We start from the raw sequence: 16382 nt of genomic DNA, 5'->3' as shown, positions 1-16382 counted from the left end.
TTTGCAAAAAGTACGACATGGAACTCTACCATGGGTACTAGGAAGAAGGGTTATTTAGAACTAGGAGTTTCAGTGGCGATCTATTAAAGCTTAATCTGACTTGTCTTGCCAGTTATGGGCAGATGAGGAATATTATAGGTTGGTTTCCCAGTAGCTCAATTTAAGCTGTCTCTGCCACTAGAATAGTAGGCGTGGCCCAGGAGGAGCAGTCAGCTGCTTAGAATGTCGGTGGTAATGGCCTCCATTTATGAAGAGTAGAGCTAGAGGTGAGTAAGCCTTGGCCAGAAAGACCAGAATGCCAGCCCAATTTAATGGGCCGCCCATGTCAGAGATCCTGGGGAAAGCAAGCCCTGTTTTACATCTTAGTCTCCCTGAAGATTAGGTTAGACTCTTAAATAAAAAATACAAATGAAAACTGCAGTGAGATCCCATTTCCTTCCTCCCAAATTAGTGAAGTGAATAAATGGAATGAGTGAGTGAATAAGAAATGGTTAAGTAATGGATGCCATATTTCTTACAATAGCAGCAACATAATGGTAAGGGAAAGGAGGTGAGTACTAAATTACTGTTACGTGAAATTACGTTTAATCATGTTTAATGATACACACAGAAAAACACCTGAAAGAAATCGAATATTAAATTACCGCTGAGTGAACATTTTTTTCATTGTCTTTTACACTTTTCTCTGTTTTCCATGGTGAGCATTTATTTACTTTATAATCTTAAAAAGGAAAATGTGAAAAGAACAGAGTGAGCAATAACTTCAGTAAAGGCAGAATGTTAGGACAGACTTCATTTTAGAGATCTGCTTTATTTAGGAGGCCCAAGTTTAGGAACAGGAGACCTATTCTCGCATATCTACGAAACAAGTTCAGGGGACAGCAAAATCTTTTTGGATTGAGTAAGAAAGGATATTGATTTTTCTTTCAGACATCGTTTATCTACAGAGTCCATTCTGTAAGGGTAAGGATTATATTAAAAAACCTTTTACTCTCGGTACCTGAAACATTATTGATCCTTAATGAACGAATGAGTGAAATGTCATAATAGATTTTGGACACAAATTGATAAAATGAAGGCCAGCATACCCTTTCATAGTTAGATAGCATATATATTATAAAATGGAGAAAATAACAAATTTTGAAGTGGAATAACTCCCTGCTTACTTGGTATATTTTGTCCTAGGAAGGTTCTTCTAGGCATATGACTATAAGTCTTGACAAAAGACAATTCTTTATTAATGAAGGTAGATTTGGAGAAGGTGAGAAGAATAGTTGTGGAGCTAATAAGGTTGATGTACGGGACTTGGCTTTGAAGGCAGGGTCCTGGACTTGGGAAGTGAACACCAGACTGCAGACTGCTCAGGGAAGCATAGTCTTCCCCACTGAGAGCACCAAGTTAGCTTTCTTACAATATTAGAATAATACACATTGTTCTTAAAATTTTGGATTCTTTTTGGGTGGCCATTTTTTTATTACTGTATTTTGTCCACAATGACCCAAAACTTAAGCTTATAGGCATATACCAGGTGACATAAAGATTAAAGATAGTTTGGTAGACATTATTTGTTGAATAAGATTGTTAAAACCATATAATCAGCAAAATGATTTACCCATTGTTTTGTGGAATTTTTTTTTCTTTTTTTTTTTAGAAAGCAGAAAAATAATTTATTCCAAAAGACGGCAGAAATAAGAAATTCATCCTGAAAATATAGTTTGATGTAATTCTATCATGTTGGGACAGATCTTCCCTCTGAACATGCTGTTGTACTGGTTGCCCCACTGGAGTCTTAGTTGTCTTGCAGCAGTTTCTGGGCTGGTCTTAAACACTTCGCTTATTCTCAAGGTGTGAGCAGAGAGGAGCCATCTTCAAATCCACAGATTCCAAAAAGAGTACTGTATTTCTCAGAAGAATAGCACCTTTCATATCAGAAGACCACATACACAGTTTGCAGAGTCAGCACAGTTTAGGCTAAGTAGGCACATCATTCATCAAAATTTGAAAAAGGATGACAGGAAAAAAATACTGCATTTTAGATAAGATACTCAAATGTGATGTGAATGTTTAAGGCAGTTGATGCCCAAATGGCAAGTCAAAGAAGATGGTCTGGGGTTGGAGGTGATTTTGCATTTAGAGGAATTCTCTTCATGACCTCAATGTCTTGAGCACTGCAGATGTCTTCTTCCTCAAGGCCAGTGATGCTTGAGATACCAGATGGTTTCATTTTTCAATTGTGGTTCAAAGAGAGGGTTGAGTTGGGCCAGAATTGCAAACAGCCAAAAGAGGTAGCAGCAAACTGAACAAGTTACCAACATGGTGATGATAACTCCCCGGTTAGGCCCCTTAGGGATGAACCAAGGCACACAGAGGCCGACGAAGCCCCAGAACACGCTCATCACGATGAGAGGCACCGTAAGGCCGTGATACGCCATGGTTCCCGCGGAGCTGCCAGCCCCTACCTCTTCGCCTCACTTCGGTCCCACCCGTGTTTTGTGGAATATTGATCCTGGTAATAAATTAAGTATCATCATGGACAATGATTTCCCCCCCACATTAAACAATTAGCAAAGGACTTCAGTGTATTAAATGAACATTTTTTAATGCGATTTTATTGAGATACAGTCACACAGCATAGAAACCATCCAAAGTATACAATTACACAGTTGTGCATACAGTCCCATTAAATAAACATTTGAAAAGAAATGTGTTAACTTTCCAGATTAAGCTTTATCAACCCAACAACAGTAATAACCTTTTGGAAGTTTACTACTTTTATTCTTTTTCTACCCCTCAAATTATTTTACTTTTCACCATGAAAATTATTTAGGTTTTGTCCTACAATGATGTGTTTTTTTTTTACTGTACGTATATTCAGTGTGCAAATTATAATTTATGTTTGTAGCTGCCTCTCTTTTGGTCATCCATTACATTCTCTTCTGTTTTTGTAATATTGCAAAACTAACTTAAAGAACTTTTTCTAATTAATATCACTTGTCAACCAATCAGCCTGTACAGCTATGCTTAGCCATGCATTATACTTAAAAATATTTTCCTACATTTTCAGTTAACTTCTTTTTTTGTTGTTTTCATTAGATGGTAAAGTCTTTGAGGGCAGGGATTATGTTTAATTGTTGATGTATGTGCCAAGTTTCCAGCACACAATTATATACACAGCTGTATACCCAATAAATATTCACTGACTAGCTGTTGAAAAATTTCACGCAGCCTCCCCAAGTGTTTAGCATAGTCTGAGTAGTTTATGTGCTAGTTAAATCTGACTCATTATAATTGGCAGTCCTAGTGTTTCAAGCAATGATGGAATCCTGCTTGCCTCTCCCTGTGTTCAAGAAAGTACTGATAGAAGAGTCTTATGATTATGATACAGCCTGATTTGTGTTTGAGAGAAGATGCTTTCTTGATTTTGTAGAATCCAGAAGAAGTTTAAAAACATCTTAAAAAAAATTCTTTGAAATACTTTAGACGGTTCTGAGCATTTAACTTATATGGCAATTAATAGGAATTACAGTATAATACTTGGTATCATTATCAAGCACTTACTGTGAGCCAGACCCTTGCCTAGGTACTTTTCATACATTTTCTTATTTACTCTCTTAACAACTCAACAGGGTATATATATAATTCCCATTTTATAAATGAAGAAAATCAGGTTAATTAACTAACTCAAGATCACATAACTGATTAATGATAGAAACTAATATTTGAATTCTTATCTGTTGCAATCCTAACCTTAAATTAATTTTATTATATCCTAATACCTTTCAAAAATGAAGGTGCTGTCCTTTAACTCCAAATACTAGCAAATATTGTTGCTCTTACAGTATTGCTTATAATTATAAAATAGTTGGTATTTTGCTTATATAGAAATCTACAGTTTTCGTACTTGGAATGGATAATGTTTTCTATGTGAAAAGAAAGTCATGGCTTTTTAGTTATGCCATGTGTGTTAAAATAATCAACTGCAGTTTATCTTAAATATAATAAAATTTTGTAAGAATTCATAGTAATAGCTGACTAAGGTCTAGAAATACAGTGTCTTTGTTGAAAGAAGCAGACTTCAGTGAGAGCTGTGCCAAAAAGATTTAGATTATTAGATTATACCTGGATTTAATGGCAATCATGTTGATTTGGGTGATGTGGATAAAATAACTAGTTAGCAGTTTGTAGCAGTGAATTTTATTCACTTCCAAAAAAGAAAGAAAGAAAAGAAAAAAAGAGTGGCAAGTATTATATTTTATAAATTAGGAAAGTACTACCTGACAATCTAATTTATCAAGTATATGCTATCTAAGAAAAGAAAACTTTATTAATACAGCAGAAAAACTTCAAGGCTCATAGAAAGAAGCCATTTTGCTTCCTGTTTGTTGAAGAGTGTCTTAGTAAGAGTACTTCTGCCATGAGGAAGAGTCTTTGGGGACCTAGATGAAGGGGTTTAGCATATGGGAATTGTGTAGGAAAGTGTCTGGCTTCTTGGAGTTGGTCAAGATAGTTTCATAGAGGACATTCTTAGGATTTGGTAAAAATTTGGTGCCTTCAAATTGTCTCATTATATAACTCTTGGGCTCTTGTATACCAAATTCAGTCTTTCCAAATCCTTTTGAACTATATGGTACTGTAACTTAAGAGGAAACTAGATTCTTGATATTCACCCAAGCATAGCTGACCAATAGCAGAGCTTACTCTGGATATACCCTCTACATTATTTATGAAGGTGGTACTGCATTTTTCCTGTGTTATGTGTCATGTGGGTGACTTCCTAGAAAGCACAGATTTCAATGTCTTAGACATTTCCTTATTTACTTAAGAGGCTTAATGGGTTGCATTCAAAGGAATGTTTCTTTAGGATTTTTCTATGAGAGTTACAAATATTCATTTAATTTAGTTTCTCACTACCATAAAATTATACCCTAGCAAGGCATGGTTTCATCAGAATCATATTAGGGCTCAGTTCCGTTCTGAGACATACTGCTGTTACTGTATCTTGCTGTGTAGCCTGTCTGAAAGCTCTAGCTTTGGATGCAGGCTGTGGCTGGACTGTGGGTTTGCCCTTAGTGTTGCAAAATCAATTCTTAGGTAGAGAATCGTCCTTGTCTCTTGCCTCCTAATTTGGTTTTGGATTTTTTTTTTTTTTGGTTTTGGTTTTGGTTTGTCAATGTGTACTTGTGGCTTTCTATTCCCTTAATCCTTTTACTTCCTTCACACAGACAATGAAGCAGAGAATAATTAGAAAGTATTTTTGTAATTGTTTACATTGTCAGGTCATGTAGACCTCCTTTTGTTTTGTATAAGTAGATGTAGAACAGTGAAAAAATTTGAAATCACTAGCTTTAACTTACTTTCCTAACAATTCTTTTATTATTTTGGTATTAAATATAACTGTTGATAATATGGTTATATTATAGAAAGTATGCGCAATAAGGAATTTACCCATAATGTTACCATCCTGACACAGTCACTTATAGTGTTTTAGGTATTTTCTTTCAGGTGTCTAAGAGGTTTGTCTATTTGATTTGCTTTTTACTGAAAATGAAATTTATAGATTGGAATTTTACCTAATTTTTCCTCAACTGTTTCTTTTGCTTAGAGATGTTGAATGTTCAAAGAAATAGCCAAAATATGGAGGAAGAAATCAAGGATTTCTGTCTTATCAAAACAGACCAGATAATTAACTCTTTATAACCATTGTCAAATATCTTACATGATTTCTATAATGTATGATCAGGAAGTGATTCTGAGACACAATGCTTTGCCCTTCTTTGTACCCCAAACTTCTTTACCTTCTAATATTTCTTGGAAATGTAGGCGATTTAAGACATTCAAATAAATGAAAAGGCTCAGATATGTAGGAAGGAGTATCAGTCCCCTTCAATGTCTGTCATCTCTGCCCTTCTTTCTGATAAAATGAATGATAAACAGAAGGAAATATCCTCTGGAAGGCATTGATAACAGACCACAGATGCATTTGTGTAGTCTGCCTAAAGAGAACAAATTAGTGAGAAATGGTTAAATTCTCTAGGTTATAAGGCAAAAATACTATTATACAGCAGAGAAAGACTGCAGTCTTCATTACATATAATAATAAAATTTTGATAGATTTTTTTAGAAAAAGAAGCCTGTAGATGATGAACAGTTTCAAAACACTTAAATGTCTGAATATTTTTCCATTAAAATTATTGTATTAAGTTGTATTTTACATTTAAAAAGCAAATACGACTTGGTTCCATATTTAAGCAGCATCTCAAACCCCCTCACTTCACAATATTTTACTTGAAATGAACTAAGGTGAATAAATGTTTCGGGATTTTTGTTCCAGTTTAGCAATCTGCAGAGTACAGATTTCTTCAATTACTTCCATCATAGAGGCTTATTACATCATGGAGTTTGGGTAGCTTCATTTTTTTAATGTGACCTTCCAAAAAATGCCGTTTTTAAATTATTTTCTTAAGTAATTTTAGACTTGTATCATACCTTTAACTAGCACTTGGAAACTAAATTTATTTGCACAAAGGTAGCTTTATATAATTTTATTCCATAGCTGCAAATATGGAATAACTATAGGTTGGTGAAGCATACTACACTTTGATATAGTTTTGAGAGGTTTTTTTGTGATGTTCTCTATTTTAAAAATGACTTGTTCGTAAATTTGGGTACAAGGAAGTGGATTTTAAAATTTACTCTGTGTCTGAGAACTGTTTGTGACAGAATAATCTTCCAAATTCAAAAATGAGAGAGAGAGGAGAGAAAGAAACTTATGTAAACTTGCGTAAACATTTAGCATTATGAAATAATTGGAATATCTAAAATCTTCCAGCCAGCATCACTGCTTGGTTTTTAAAAATTTTTTTTGGTGTACCTTTAAAATAAAATATATTGATTCTGCTGTAATTTGGTTCATTATAAAATGGAAATTTGGTTTGTGAATTATAAAAGCATTAAATTTCATATATGTGTGGGAAAGGGTGTAGTTTGAGACTAGAATCCACAATTTCTTATTTTCTTAAAATAACTTTTTCAGACTCCGGTGTTATCACTATTACCAGTAACAAGTCATACCTCTTTGCTTGAAGTGGTAAGTTATAGCACTTCTGAAATATCATTACTTAAAACATCTCAAGTTTCTAAGCTGTCTTACATTTTCAAAAAGCATTTGAAAGTATTTTTGGACTAGCCAAACATGATTAGTTGGAAGTAAAAAGAAAGTATGTTTAGTTAATTTGTATTAGAGAACTTGCAGTTGTCAGGAGAAAGGGTTAACAATGTTGTATAATTCCTTTGGGACTTAAATAAATTATCTAGTGTTATGAAATCATGAGCATAAGATAAATCTGATTAGCTAATAAGCCTTTGCTTGAGAGTTTGCTATTTAATAAACAGGGCAAAAACCACACTTAGGATATAACATGTTGCAGTTAGATTAACTGGAGCTCAGTGATTAAGTAATTTGAGTTCTCTTTTATCTGTAAAGGAACGGTCCCATTTTAGGTAGAAATCACTATAATAACATGGTAAAATTGTTTCTAATCTTATTTTTCCCCAAGTACCTGGCTTTGATAGTACATATTCAAAATTGTGCACATCCGTCTGAATTGAGGTTTCCTCTGAGATATTTCATTACCAGTTACCAGTTCTGGGTGTTTGATTTAGCTTGAATACTTGAGGAGACTTTTTAATATGATGTCATTTGTTTCACTGAAACCACATTTCAAAGATTATAAGATTTTTACCATATGTCCTCTATTTGAAGTTGCTGCTGATTATATACTACAACAATAGATTAACAACCTTTTAGGAAAGAAACCAAAACTATCACATTAAATGTATAAATTGATTGTAAGATACTTTCTTAGGAAATATGGAAATTATGTTTCGGAAGTAAGGAAAAACTATAATTTGTGTTTTATTTGGGAAATTATCATCTTTGAAATATGTACAGAAGCATTTTCCAAAATGGGGTTCAATGGAACAAAAGTGCTCAATAATATAAAGTGGTCTTAAAAAATGAAAAAGTCTGAAATGCATATTGATCAACAAATTTGTGAAGTGCTAGGTTAGATTTAAAAGGCTATGTGTATTGTAAATCTGTCAATATTCCAGAAAGTTATTTTACTACGGAGACTTTTTTCAAGGAGTTTGCAAGATTGTAGGAAACTCTGATGTATGATAGTAATTTTGATAACATGTTTAACCCACTGTGGCTTTTGTATTCCAGGAATCTTGAAAATATTTTCAGATGTTCATGCCTAAAAATTGTATTATTTTAGGGAATTATTTTAGGGAATTTAGGTTGTATATTTAAAGTTACACAAGATCAATTTAAAATAGTAACTTTTTTTTTCTTTCTTACAGCTATATAATTTCTTTTGTAGTTTTTGTGAATTTTAAAGTGGCTTTTTCTGGAAACTTTATTTGAACACTGGGTTGAAAGCCAGAACATCTGATTTCTAGGCTTTAGTTTACTAAGTGACTTTAATCAAATCATACAACCTTTCGGCATTTGCCTAATGAGGATAATAATTGCAAGCTCACCCTACATCACAGAGTTTTTTGTAAAGGTAACGTAAAAGAAAAATAATCTATCTGTAGGTGTTTGACACTTGCAAAGTGATTGGAGTAAGATTAAGGAAGCAGTTGTACCTTAAGTATATGTAAAGAGGAATGTGGAAGTTACTGTGTGTCTTTCATTTGTCGTTAGGAAACCAAGGCCTAGGCTGTTAAGTGATTGGCTTGAGTCGTGTGTCTCTCTCTCTCTCTCTCTCTCTCTCTCTCTCTCTCTCTTATTTTTATCGAGAAATATCCGCATATGTACAGTCCAACCATATTATACAATCAAATGGCTACAAGATGATCACGTGGTCGTGTATTCTTCACCATGATCATTTTTAGAACATTTGCATCATTCCAGAAAAGGAAAGAAAGAGAAGAATGCATACATCTCATAACCCATACCCCTTACCCCCTCCCTCTCACTGATCCACAGTATTTCAGCTTACTCAGTTTTTACCCTTTATCTCCCCCTTTTATTTTTTAATTTATTTTCCTTATTTTAAAATTTTTACTCATCTTTCCATACCTGGATAAAAAGGAGCATCACACACAGGGTTTTCACAATCAGACAGTCACACTGTAAAAACTATATAGTTATACAGTCTTCTTCAAGAATCAAGGCTACTGGAACACAGTTCAGCAGTTTCAGGTACTTCCCTCTAGCCACTCAAATATACCATAAACTAAAAAAGGATATCTATATAATGCCTAAGAATAACCTCCAGGATAACCTGTTGACTTTGTTAGAAATCTCTCATCCACTGAGACTTTATTTTGTCTCATTTCTCTCTTTACCCTTTTGGTCAAGAAGGCTTTTTCATTCCCATGATGTTGGGTCCCAGTTCATTCCTGGGAGTCAGATCCCATGTTGCCAGGGTTTATATCCCTGGGGGGGGTCACGTCCTATGTAGGATGGAGGGCAATGAGTTCACCTACCAAGTTGGCTTAGAGAGAGAGAGAGGCTACATCTCAGCAATAAAAGAGGTTCTCTGGGGGTGACTCAGACATAATTATCAGTAGACTTAGCTTCTAGTCAGGTCTCTTGATTCATGGTCTGATGCTGGAATGGCCTTTAGACCAATCTACAAGAGTAGAACAATGAGCTATTTGTTAAGCATAATATTCTTGAGTTTCACCTCCCAGATGTTGTTATTTTTTATAATGGAATGTTAGTATTATCATTTTTAAGTTCTTGATTATGTTCTGATATAGGTCTTTGTTTTGAATTTTATAGTATAGTATACATTAATGTTAAGCAATGAGAAGTTTTCCTTTGTGGCATGTTTTAAAAAGAAAATTGTAATTACTGTGAAATATGCTAAAATTTTGAGATAAAAGTTAAACACAAGTCTGTTTATAATTTAGGTTACTGTTTCATTAATTCATTTAACTTCTTGACATTTAAGGTACAGAATTTTTAATACCCTTAATACCCTCCCCCCCACACAAACACACATACATCATGCCTCTTTAAATGTTTTGAAGGGCAAATGAAAAGGATAGGTTTGTTTCTTTGTGACCTTTTGAAAAAAATTATGCTTTCTTCTTTGCTTCAAGTATTTACTAAGATAAAAAATAACACTGCTTATTTTTATTGGCCACACTTAAAATATAACTGGTAAATAAAGTGTGTTTTCAGTTAACAAACACCCTATACAGGGCATTGTGCTAGGTATTGATGATTTTAAGAGATACTGTGGTCTTTTGCCCAGTAGACCATAAGCAATACTTCTTAATATTTTGCTCTTTTATAATCTAAGATGAAAGATTTTCCTGTATTTAAAAATAGCTAGTAAGATAGTTTTCTGTATGTATTGGCATCATATGACATCTGAATAGAGAAATGCTGCAAATAGAAAAAGGGTGAATAATTTTAGAACCCTGAGAATAATATTATGAAAGGTTGGGTTGTCTTTAATAAAAGAAGCAGTTAAAATTATTTTAGTCACTGGAATACTAAGTGTGTTTGTTTAAACTATAACACACCTCGACAGAAATAAATCTTGTTAAAGCAACAGTTTACTATTGACCTTACTTGCTTTGCCCATGCTGGGTCCTAGACTCTTTACCACAACACTTAGAGAAGTCTATTAGACATATTTATAGTAATATCTTAAAAGGTTCTTTAATCTGATATTTAAAAAGCATTAGTTTTGCATACCTTGAATTTATAGCCCATAATGAGAACTGATACATTTTATTGTATACTATAGTTAACTAAATCATTTTTACCTATTATAAACTACAAATGACCTTTGTGGGATTTTTGTTCAATCTTAACGTGCTCTTCATAGAGGAACTCAAACCCTTGATTAAACTGTGAAATTAGTCTTTATGATCTGGGTTGTTGGTTATGCCCATTAAAGGCCAGCATTTTTTGGTAAGAAAATTAAAAAGCATATAAGAAGGCACTACTATATACAACACTTACTATCTGTAAGTTCCCTTGAAGGCAAGACTCTGTGCGTGTGTGTGTGTGTACACATGCATGTGTTTTACCTTTGCATCACTCTGTTTACTATCAATATTTGTTGGATAAATAAATGAATGAATGGATTTGTATTTATCTTTATGCATGATAATCTTCTTTTGTATCTGATGCCATTTTAGTTTCCATCTGGTCTGCCTGTAATGTTTCTTTTTTGCCTGACTATTTACAAAAAAGCTGTAAGTTTCTATTCTGGTTATCTATTGCTCAAAACAAACTATTTAGCATCATTATAGTTCATAATCCTATGGGGTAGGAATTTGGACATGGCATATCCTAGATAATTTCAAGATGTCTGTAGTCTCAGCTTGGATGACCAAGAACTCTTAAGGAATTAGACCAGCTGGGGACCAGCTGGGTATCTCTCTCTCTTTTTTTTTTTAATGTCTTCACATGACTAGCTTGGGTTTCCTCAAAGATGGTGGCCTCAAGGTAGCATAATAGGTAGCATCTCAGGCCTTGAGATTGAGGTTTCAGCCCCAGGTCAAAGCTTCAAGGCTCAAAGAGTCCCAGAAAATCATTCCATCCACATTAATGTTGGGTTAAGTCAATCACTACTGCAAAAGGGGAGGAGGACCTTTACACTCATTTCTCAATGAGAGGAGAGATAGTGAAAGGTTTACTGCAGTCTTTAATGTACTATAGTTTCTGTTTGAACTTTTCTTTATGTATCACTTACTGTTATTATTAACCCTATTTAGGCTGTGATCTAGTCTGATATGTTCAGCAAAATGTCCACTTATAAGTACTCCCAGACTTGATAATGGTTTTTCTATCTTCATGCTGTATTTTGTGGCCTTACTCTGTCTTGAGTGCTCTTTGACCTAGATATAATGTAGAGAGGTTGTTTAATTTCTTTTTTTTATAAACTAGAACTTTTTGATTGCAGGTAAAAATCCAAAATAAATTTCCCCCATAGTGTCAGAGTGGAATCTCTCTCTCTCTCTTTTCTTTCTGTATGTATCTATATCTATATACCATTTCATGACAAGTAACTTATAAGTTATAAGTAACTTATAACAGATTTTTATTTCATGTACTTAATAACATTTGTTCTCTAAATTAGGGACTGACAAAGAATTGCCAATTTAAAAATTTTTTTCAAGTCATTATATGGGAAAAAACCAAAAGACCGTATACCAACACTACCAGTTCCCAAAATTAAAAGGAATTTTAATCCCCCCAGGTCTTAATCACATGATAATAAAGAGAATCCTCCAAATTTAATAAATTTAGCTTTATAGAAAAATAAAGCACTGCATTTCCCACCCCACCCCCCTCCTTTTTGGTTTAAACCAGTTATTACTTTGTTTTGAGCTAAACCTTAACACCTGTTGTGAACCATCGGAATGGGCCTAAAAATTAGTAGAATTTTTGGAAAAAACAAAAACCCAAAATATCTGTACGTGAATGATTTCTTTAATGCACATTTTTAAAGCTGTTTCTGTAAGGTAAATAATGGGATAAATCCACTTGTGTAATGGCCCATCTTAAAAGCAGCCAGTTTAGTATATGTTACTAGATTCCCTTTCAGTGAAGAAAGATTTCAATTTCTTCAGGACCTATAAAATGAAAACAACTTTCCTAACTAAGTATAAACCAATCTATCAAATCAGTGAAATTTAAATTTAAACAGCATGTGATGTTATTTAGCTATAATGAAATTGCTGCTTATAATTGCTGTGCTCAAGTTCTATTGAATTTAGCATATTGCTATGTGAAGTTGTAGTGCTGTGTGAAGATATTTCAGATCTCCCCCATTATTTTTCTTTTCTGAGCTTATAAAAAACTTTGTCTCTCAAGCCTTGATTGATATCAAAGAAAGTGAAATAATTAACTAGTTTCTATCAAAATTGTAAGTACAAATGCAGGTACTAAAATCAAATGACAGTAAATTATCAGCTATGTTATGGTCATCTGTTATTAGAATGAAAATCTCAAATTAGGAAATTTCACAGACAGTTCATGGTCCTTTGGGTATATGTCTGTGGAACTCCCAGTTTGAGGAAAAATTGAACTACAATAGGTTGTTTTCTTAGTTGTCTCTCACCTTAGATTTTAGAATTGTTTTATTTTCTAATACAATTCCTTGTATTATATAAAGTTCCTATTTTTTGTCTTGAAAAATTTTTTTCTTCCCTTCTCTCTTTTTCCTACAGTGTTATATGCACATAGGATCCATTTTCTTTGCTTTATATAGGCGTAAAAAGCCAATAATAGAATAATCTTGTTTATGGAGCATTTTAGGGTAATTCATTGGGTTGTGTTTTTAGCTGGTTTGCTGCTTGGAGGTGTTTTCATAATAGTTGGGTGTTAGAAATTGTCTTCCTGATATGAAATCTTCTTTTCTGGGAGAGGAAGGAGATGGGTGGAGCAAGAATTTCAGAAGAGTGGAACCTGGCCTAGGGGACTATGATAGAAGAAACAGGAAGAGTGGAAGCCTGAATTCAGACAAATCTAAATTCAACTGTTAGTTCTTTCTCTTGCTAACTGCTTTAACTTGAGCAAGTTATTTAGCTTTTTGACCTTCAGTTTCCTCATCTGCAAAATGTATTGATAGGGGCCTGTGTATGAAAACTATTTGGAGCTGTAAAACATGTAAAATTTCTAACAGAATAGTTAACACTTGGTTTCTTAAAAGGTAGCTCTTCGTGTTCTTTATTTTTAGGATATTGGAAGGCTCATCTCCAGATATTTCAAGTTTTATTTGTTTTGTATCACTAGATATTTTGTCTATAAGTTCTAGGTCCTCAACTTTGTCTGCAAGTTATAAGTTCCTCTTATACCTTTTGCATGCATAAAAATGCCCTTCCATGATGGGAAGGTTGACATGTATTTGACAGTAATTTCCATAGCAGTTGTTTAAGATATAATGGGTAAGGTCAAAAGTCTCCTATCCCCCTCTCCCTCCTCCTTACCAACTAGTCTAACGAATACACTTGTCTCTCAGGGACAATTCTCCAAATCAGAATATTCGAAGACATATTTCTCACACTCTAATGAGACTTTCCCTTAGGCTTACTGTGAGACAAGTCTTCACAGGATAGCCTTCCAGTGCATACCAGTGTAAGCAATAATGTGGATTGCAGTTGTACTGCTCCTGCTTCTGGAATTCCTCCCTCTCCCCCTTTACTTTTTTACTTTTAAAATTGTGGTAAGATGTATATAACATAAAATTTGCCGTGTTAGCCATTTTTAAGTGTACAGTTCAGTTGCATTAATGACTTTTACAGTGTTGTGCTACCATCACCACCTTCTGTTACACCAAGGTCAAAATTTTAAGATAATATTTATTCTAGTGTTCAGAGAGCTCAGTCAAAGAATGACTAGGAGAACTACTCTTACTGTTAGTAGAGGTAATGATCTGTTTGAACCTCAGTTTCCCATCTATAAAACTGAGTAGTTGAAATATGTGATTTTCAGGTTTCTTCCAGATTTAAATTTTCAGGCAAAGTAGTACTTTTAACATAGGATTCCGTTTCCTCCAGTATTCATCAGTGTTTTGTCAGAATCTAGGCGCTTGTTAAGATGAAAAAGTACATTTTAATTTTTTAACAACATGGAAAGGTCTATAGCTCCATTCATGACCCACATTTTTCATGAAGCATCTTTTTTTGACTTTTAAAACTATATAATATAACATATATACAAAGCAAAGAAAGAAAACAATAATTTTCAAAGCACTCTTCAACAAGTAGTTAGAAGACAGATTCCAAAATTTGTCATGAGCTACCATTCCATCTCAGATTTTTCCTTCTAGCTGCTTCAGAACACTGGAGGCTGAAAGAAATATATGTTTTTCATCATCACAATCGATTTTTTTGTGTGTGAAAAATACATATACAAAAAGGAATAAATTTCAAAGCACAGTGCAACATTTAGTTGTAGAACAGATTTCAGAGTTTGGTATGGGTTATAATTCCACCATTTTACTTCTACCTACTCTAAGAAATTAGAGACTAAAAGAAATATCAATATAATGATTCAGTAATCATACTAATTTGTTAAACTCTAACATCTCTTTATAACTCCACTGTCACATTTGGTCTTTCTCCCATCTTGAAGGATATTTGGGCTATGCCCATTCTAACTTTTTCATGTTGGAAAGGGCTGTTGATAATATGGGGTAGGGGGATGAAACTTGTTGATGTTCTAGAGAGGCCGGCCCCTCTGGGTTTCAGACTTATTACATGGTCCAGGGACCCATCTGGAGGTTATAGGTTTCTGGAATGTTACCCTAGTGCATAGAATCTTTGCAGAATCTTATATATTGCCCTAAAGTGTTCTTTAAGATTGGCTGGAATGGTTTTGGTTAGGGTTTGGCAAGTTATGCTATGTAGCAATATCTAACTGAAACTTGCATAGGAGTGACCTCCACGGAGTAGCCTCTTTTGACTCTATCTGAACTCTCTCAACCACTGATACCTTATTTGTTATACTACTTTTCCCCCTTTTGGTCAGGATGGCATTGTTGATCCCTTGGTACCAGGAGTCATCTCCCATGCTGCCAGGGAGACTTTCTCCCCTGGATATCATGTCCCACATGGTGGGGAGGACGATGATTTCACTTTCAGAGTTGGGCTTAGAGAGAGTGAGGCTACTTCTGAGCAACAAAAGAGGTTCTCTGGAAGTAACTCTTAGGCATACCTATAGTAGGTTAAGCTTTTCTGCTGCTTACATAAGCTTCACAAGAGCAAGCCTCAAAATCAAGGGCTTGTCCTATTGATGTAGGTATCCCTGACGTTTACACAGTATCAGGGGTTTCTCTGGTGGCAAAGTTCAATATTTTCTCTCCCATCCCTCAAGAAACTTTGCCAGTACTTTTGGATTATCTGCTTAATGTATTCTTGGATGTATCTAGGCATTACATTAAGCTATACAGGATCCCTCATTCTTATTCTGGGCTTCCCTGTGTTTGGATTTTTATATGATATCCAGAAAGGTTGAATTAGATTATGTGTTATAGAAAATTTAGGTTCTGGACAAAATAAACCTTTCTTCCTTTGGTCCCAAAGATTAGATGAGGTTCTGAAATATAGACGATGTCTTCCTTATCCTGTGTTCTAAATTACCTTAATCTTGACCTGATCAACTTTGTTCTTATCTCTGAATATCAGGTTATACATATATAAAACAGAAATAATAATTACCACTCCGGACTAAATGTGACTGCTCTAAGAGCTTACAGTCCAGGCCCCTGTTTTCTTATAAGTATTTTCTAATGCTCTTTTGTTCCTGGCTTATTTTGCATCATCAAATGTCCTATAGGTTCATTCACAATGTTGTATGCCTCACAACTTCATGAAGCATCTTTTATGATGATATTTCTGTG

General features: G+C 34.2%; 1 protein-coding gene and 1 pseudogene across 3 annotated transcripts in view; one reads left to right on the top strand and one right to left on the bottom strand.

Annotated features, from left to right (window-relative positions):
* NCOA2 (nuclear receptor coactivator 2) overlaps nucleotides 1–16382 on the top strand; it is a 331589-nt gene that overhangs the window by 93705 nt on the left and 221502 nt on the right. The window lies entirely within an intron of this gene.
* Nucleotides 2077–2480, bottom strand: LOC143688718 (V-type proton ATPase subunit e 1 pseudogene; annotated as a pseudogene).

This window comes from Tamandua tetradactyla, chromosome 6 (assembly GCF_023851605.1).
Source record: "Tamandua tetradactyla isolate mTamTet1 chromosome 6, mTamTet1.pri, whole genome shotgun sequence".
Classification (NCBI taxonomy): Eukaryota; Metazoa; Chordata; class Mammalia; order Pilosa; family Myrmecophagidae; genus Tamandua; species Tamandua tetradactyla.
This window is presented reverse-complemented; position numbering and strand designations above follow the sequence as displayed.